Raw genomic sequence first — 7526 nt, 5'->3', positions numbered from 1 at the left:
CCTACGCTAATTTGTTTTTCTCATACAAATTTAAAAAAATGTAGTTTAAATCGAGTGAAGTCTCGAAAAAAATTTTTTGAGACTTCTAAAAAATGACTAAATTTTCATTAATTTTTTTTAAATTATTGACTGAAATGTTACTTTTTTTTGTCTGAAAATTGATCTGTTTGAATATTTTAAATTATCATCAACTCAGGTAACAATGTATTTAAATCTACATAATTATCCATCATATTTGTTCAGACTAAAATTACTAATTTTTAATATAATTATTTAGGTTAAGAACCTTCGAAAAGGACTGCTGCCGCTCCGAACGCCAGCAGTCATATCCGGTATCGGCTCAAGGTCAGGTCCGCTGCGAATACTGTTCCCTTTTTTTACTTTGGCGGTCACTTGAAATTCTCCCTTCGGAGTTTCACATATTATATGTAAACATATTATCACATATTATTTTATAACATATTTTCATATTATAAGATATTAAAACATATGATTTTGAAAGTCATTGGCGCCTTTTGTAATATATATTGTAATATATTTAATTTTTGCAAAACTTCCCCTAATCGAACAGATAAATTAGCCTACTCTTATTCTCTGACATTTGGCGATTATTTCGAATTACCCCGTAATTTGAAAATCCTTGAAATGACCCATTTTGCTTGTAAAGTTTGCGATTCTCTTTATACATATCAAGTTATATTTTATATGATTTTATTGTTTTCTCTTTTAACCCCTATATTTGTCTTTTGTTGTACTTTTCCGAAGTAGTGATTAAATTGTTGCTAACAATTCTAATGAGAAATATGAGCTTTGTAATTATAAACCTCCTCCACTCCTCTCTACCATTTTAAAGTCAGACAGAGCTAATAGTTTTTGTCCACCCTAATTTTGTCCTTTACAATTTTTTATTATCTTTTTCTTGGTTTCAAATCTTTTACCTTTTGTTGTCTTTTTTGTGGTTATAGTTATTGTTAAGATTTTCTTATATATTTTTTGTTACTTTATTTTTTGGACACCCTTGATCTTTTATTTTAGGTTTTCGCGTGTTTTAGGTTAAGGTTCACCCATTTAATTGAAGTCCGTGAGTTTTCCACTTTGGTCGTTTAGACTGAAACGCGTAGCGTTCAGTGAGGTTCCCTTTTCCCGCTTGGAATGTAGATTCCGCATGTCTTTTTGACTTCTCACTCATTTTGATTGGGTGGGTTTGCCTTTTTCCCAAGAAAGGACTGGCGCCCAAAAATCGAGATTACCTTTTTTGTGTCAAATTATTGGTTGAAGAATTATTTGAATAGTTATCCGTTTTGAATTTCGATTAACCTAATCAGGGTGCCGTCTGCACTACTGAGAGACCGTCAAATTTAATTTTCCTTTTATTTGAAAAGGTAGCGTTACAAGCTTGAATGATTTTGTTTCTTTTAATAGAGGTAGGACACTACAGTATGTGTCCTAGATGCTCGTGGTGTGCATAACACGCTCAGCCGCTATCATCGGGAATGTCTTAGCTCAAACTGTGGAGACGGTATGCTAAATTAAAAATGGCACCGCCTTGACATTCCAAAATGAAACCCTCTGTACCCGACTTCAATCTAGGTGATTTAAGGAAAGCAATCGTTAGCTCGTACGACATCGACTTATCCTCCACATTTCTGAGGAAGAGCTGTTCACGGTGTTCTTACTTTTGTACTTTCTTAATCCGGGCTTTTTGGGTGAATACTCGAGATTGATAAGATTTGAAGTATTTTTTTTACCCCTGATATTGAAGTGAAGGAAGCGTATTTCAGCAGCCTTTTTCACTGTTTTGTATAGAAACGCTCCTTTTCCCGCTTCTTCGTGCTTCCTGGTCATTTTAAGTAGAGGGTTCCGTCCATTTGCGACTATATGTACTGTACCCAGAATTATCCTGATATGGAGAAACTCAGATTCAGTATTCCGCGACCACTTTGATGGCGTGAGATGTAGAGTCGCGGAATAGGAGACTTATGCTGCATGCTTTTCTTTATGTGCATATCCTTTCGTGTCCCGATATCAAGAGATCGAAGCTCGTCCTTCGTCCATGCAATCACTCGAAATGAATAGAGTACTACCGGGACGGCAAATGTATTTGTTGCTGATACTTTGTTCCTCACCGAATATTCGGAAGACCAAATTTCCCGAATCAGACGTTTGTATCTTCTGCGTAGATTATCCTTTATAGATTTCACATCCTGAATGTGGTTCTTTGACACGCCCAGGTCTCGTATAGTGCTTCTGTCGGCGAGCTCAGGGTCTTCGAGGAAGTCATTAAGTTTTTCTCGCTTCAAATAAACTTTGGCGAATTTTTCTAACACAGACTCTATTTCAATCTCCAGAGTGTATTTCTTGACAATCCCGAGATCTAGGTATAATTGCTTTTTATTTTTAACATAGATCTTAATATCATCCATGTAAAATACATGAGTGACCTTATGCTTTAGATTTCCAGGTTGGCTGCAAAAGTATCCTTCGGAATGGCTAAGTGCGAGAAATAGTGGCAATATTGTGAGGCAAAAGAGGAGTCTGCTCATGGTGTCGCCTTGAAAGACACCTCTCTGATGAACGGATGAACTTTAAGATTTCCCAAAGACGGATTATAAGTCTATGGGAGGCCGAAGCGAAAGTCTTCCGGTAAACAATCCAGGCCAACAATAGATCGCGCTGCTAGAATCCTGCGTCTTTGCAAACACATTTATCAATGAGCAGGTTCTCCAACCCTTCTACTACGCCTTTCTTTGGGCCGTGTTCGTTAATTTCTTGCCACAGAGGTTCGATTGTCCGAACATACTTATCATTTAGGATAGCTGTAAAGATCTCGATGCCATATGGTCTCGTAGCGTAATAGTTCTTTGTACCTCTTAACACTTTTTCCACCTCCTCGTTAGTGATGGGTGGGCGTTCTTCTTTAGCTGTTAAGAGGGCATTGCGACAGCTCCTTGAAGTTATTTATGTTCTTTGAGTAAATAAAGAACGTTAATTTGTAAAGCAGTTTATAATTATGGGCGTGTGATACTTCGTCGTGTGATCAATCGGGTACAGTTCTCCCGGGGTTTTTTCCACAAAAATGTAAATTTAAAAAAACTGAATTCGGAGATGCCATAAAATATCATAACGGACGTCCTCGGCCTGTTTTTTGAGGGGAAATAACCAAAAAAAATATTGTGCTCAATACAAATTTTATGCATGTGCCTTATTTTGAGGCTAGAGTCGAATTTCAGCTCTATTATTCCGATAATTTGGAAATTATGTATGAAACAAAAACTTTTTTCATTGCCTACAAACAAAGTTAGTTCCGGGACATTAGTTATTTTGTTTATTTGTAAGTCCATAGTTTTCGGCCAAAAACATTGTGTAGTTTGGAAGTAGCATGCGCATATGACCACATTTGAAATCCTATACGAAGAGAAAATTATATATATTTATACTGCAATTTTAGTTATTTGGAGATATCATCTGGTGGTGGATCATAACAAGTGGTAATGAGGGGGTTGATTATGGTTTTTTGTCAATTTCGAAAGTGGCGCATATGAGCGTATTTGAATTCCTATGTGAAGAGATCGTTATAAATTTGTATACTGCAATTTAAGTTATATTCAGAGATATCATCGTTTAGTGGATCGTAACAAGTGGTTGTGGGGGGTTGATTATGAGTTTTGTCAATTTTGAAAGTGGCGCATATGAGCGCATTTGAAATCCTATACGAAGAAACAATTATATATTTTTATACTGCAATTTAAGTTATTTGGAGATATCAACGGGTAGGTTATCGGTAGCATGTGTTATTTTTTTTTGTTAATTTTGGAAGTGGCGCATCTGACTACATTTTAAACCTTATAGGAAAGTCACTTTATCAATGCGGATTGAAAACTTTTTATTTTGTTGGTCATCATTCGTAAAATTTTGTTACCTCCATATCGTGAGCAATTTTCAGAATTTTCAACAAAAAATTATGGCGCACATGAGCGCATTTGAAGTCGAAGGAATCCATGTCCTTAACTTTATATTGCACATCACTGTTGAGGATTTAACACCTGCGTTACACTGCCTCCCCTCCTCTAAAATATGATATCTTTGTTAACTAGCTAGCGCAAATTTGTTTAGTGTTTGCGCATTTGAGCATGGCGTAGTCCTCGTATACTTCGTATACTGCAGCCACCCCGCAGAATCTGACAGCTGTATTGTTGTGGGTTGTACTTCTACTCCGTTTACTATAATCTCAAAGTTACATGAAATAAGGCAGTGCTGACGAAATTAGAACAACGTAGCATCTATGTGATTTGGAATCCCGAGGTTGGCCTTTTGGTAATTTTCCCATGTTCGATGACCTATCCATTAAATAATAATCTGTCAATAACCTTACAATCTGGCAGATGGTGACTTTTCTTAATGATAGTTTGTTTTAATTTAAACTCACTTCCCTTCGATATTTAATATTCATTTAGCAACGGTTAACAATAAAGAGCTATAGGAAAATAAATTTGATCAAATATATCAGCCATGGAACTCTTATATTCCAGGCTTATATTGTTTTAAATTTTTTAAATTTTCTTGAGTCTAAAAAAATGAGTTCAAAGTGCCATAAGTGAGATTTTACAGATTATGCTAGTCTTATTAAGTACTAGCCGCAGAACTCTTATATTCTCGGCCAGTATTGTGAATGTGCGGTTGAATCGTTACTCTGACCTCATTTCCAAGTACTAGTATTAAGTACTAGCCGCAGAACTCTTATATTCTCGGCCAGTATTGTGAATTTGCGGTTGAATCGTTACTCTGACCTCATTTCCTCCAGTAATTGATAGTAAATTAACATAATTTCAATATTTCTATGCGGGGTCAAGAAATAGCTCGTCACGACACCCTCTTCACAAGAATCCGCCCACTGGGGCGAATATCAGGCGAATATATTACCTCCATCTTTCTGTCTTTCTAAATATTTCCGAAAAAATTATGTTTAAACTGTTTAATTGGCAAACGTCAAGTTCCTACACACCATCATTTACAGGTTTATTCAAACAAACGAAAAAAAATTAGATCATGGCATCAAAAGAAACCGAAGAATTTTTTCGAGGAGTCACCTGGAACTAATTGGTCCTATTATAGATCGGATTATTGTCTTATCTTTCACCTAATAGCCTTCGTATTAATAAACATCCACTGATATTTTGTATTATTGAAATTTTCATTTGAAACACTTTATTTTATACTTTAATTTAAAAACATAAATACTGGAAACTATTGAAGAATAAATACTAATAATAAAATGCATAACTGTCCAAACTAGTGATAATGAAAATACAATAAAGAGTTTTGATTGAAAATAAGGAATAAATAATCATTAAATGGCATAATTATGTTCATGGACATAGGAATAAGAGGGGACTAGCCACATGCCTCATAACTAAGGCGCGGGGATTGATCAGAAGTTACAGGGAGGGTCGGCCATCTTGAATTGCAAATTCTGCGCAGAAAATTTGAACAATAAACGCAGAAATGTTCCTAAGCGATAAAAACACTCTTAATCATGGATGATATAGATGAAGTAGCAAATGAAAAATTAGAAAATAATGAATAAATATAAAAATAAATGTATGAAATATAAAACTGAATATTCAATATAAAGAAAGAATACAAAAATTTAATAAAAATAAAAAATAAGTTGGAAAAATTAGTAAGTAATACATAATATCGAACTGTATAATGATAAGAAAAAACACCTTTTTTCTTGTCGGAATATAATGATTTTAATAACAAAGTATTGAAGTACCTCGTCTTGTTTCTGGGCAAAATGTAAATTATCATTTTTTACTAATGATTAGTCAGATAATGACAATAGTACCGACCTAAAACAAAATCAAGAAACAAATAAACGCCGGCCTTTTTGAGAAAACTGGTAGGTATTCTTACGCGTTTTTGGAATTGAGATTGCTTTAGCATTCCTGCATGCTGCCGCGGTGCATCGTGTTGCTAAGCATGACTGCAGATTTAAATTGTTTGAATTGTTTTGTCACCCATCTAATTTTTGAAAGAGTGACAATACGATCGGCGACTTTCCAATCTTCCATTCACGCTCTAAAAGTTGATCTTCCTGATGGGTACGACTTATAGTCCTCACCCTCATTCGTGTAATTCAACTCGATGCTCGGGAAGTGGACCCTTTATTAGATGCTCTAGGATCTCATTAGTTGCCTCAGCGATTTCGCACGAAGTCAAAAATAATGCCTTTAGTTGACATGATGATTTACACCTTAAGAGTTTTTGGAGTCCTATCAGTTTCAGGTATATTCTCCAATTTCGGAAAACATCCCCTACATATTTCCCTTAAGGTATTTTGTATCTCATTAATATATCTTCTTAAGGTTGCCTGTAGAAGTCCCAACTCCCATTCGTTTTAGCACTTTTAAAAAGGCGTCTGGTATTCTCTTTTTATACGAAAAGGGCAATTTTCCTTATATGCATTCATATCTTTTTTCAGGATGCCCACAGCAAATTTTATTTGTTCGATAGACTTGATTCTGCCCGGGATAGCGGCCAGAAAACTGCTAAGATCCTCTCTTATGCCTTTGAATCTGCGATCTATTGGCTGTGAAGGAGAAGCATATCAGTCTGTGATCCAATAGGGTGGTATACGATGATATATGCCATCCTATGAACACTTCGCGAATACTTACTAAACACAATGTTAAATTAATTACTTCGCGACATCTAGCTGTCATGAAGGTAGATTTATCTATCATCCTGATTCGGTAAAGTTAACTCAGTAGTTAAGAGGTAATATAATAGATTTCCCCCATGTGGTTGGTGTCCTTGATATCCCAAGTCGAATTATATGCGTTAACATCACATCCTATGAGCAATGGCCATCTTTTAACGCAACAGTATTCGACCAGATTTCTCCATTCCTTGTATGGTAGTGGGTCCTGGGAATTGAATGGTAAGTACGCTGACAAAATTACCGCATGTCGGTGCCAACTTCATGAATGATGCTGTTGCAGATATTTCTATGGGACTGTCATAAACGACTGAACCGCTCCTGTTACCTAAGCCTCCAACTTTCGCCTTGTAAGTCCAAAGTTCTTGTATTAAGGCAAAAGCCGTTTATTCAGCTGTCAGATTGTCCGATTGATTTAACAATTAGCATCTCAACTTCTTCCTGGTATGCTTCCGTACTTAGAGATTCTGAAGTGTGCTCTAACGCTCATTTGGGCAGGGAAAATTGATTCCCAACCGCAAGGAGTAGTCAAGTGCACACGTCCCATAGAAGTGGGTAGTTACGATATGGGCTAGATATATAAATTTCGTGGCCGAACATGAGAGATTGTGCCCTTTTTACGGAATATTTGTTTTTACTTAGTGAATTTTTTTGTGGATTTTTTGTGCTTTATTTTTTTTATCTCCTATCTTGAATTTTATAATTTTGATCAAAGATTACCTGTAAGTTATACTAAAATCCTTATAAAACAATTTTGCATGATTCTATGATTTTTTTGGAAAAATGATTTGATATTTTAGTCCGC

At 35.6% G+C, this 7526-nt stretch overlaps 1 protein-coding gene across 8 annotated transcripts in view; it reads left to right on the top strand.

Moving 5' to 3' along the window:
* Window positions 1-7526, top strand: part of LOC117178232 (mRNA export factor) — a 180509-nt gene that overhangs the window by 40445 nt on the left and 132538 nt on the right. The gene's annotated exons all lie outside the window — the stretch shown is intronic.

Source organism: Belonocnema kinseyi, chromosome 8 (assembly GCF_010883055.1).
Source record: "Belonocnema kinseyi isolate 2016_QV_RU_SX_M_011 chromosome 8, B_treatae_v1, whole genome shotgun sequence".
Classification (NCBI taxonomy): Eukaryota; Metazoa; Arthropoda; class Insecta; order Hymenoptera; family Cynipidae; genus Belonocnema; species Belonocnema kinseyi.
Note: the sequence above shows the minus strand (reverse complement) of the source record. Positions and strands in the feature narration are given on the sequence as shown.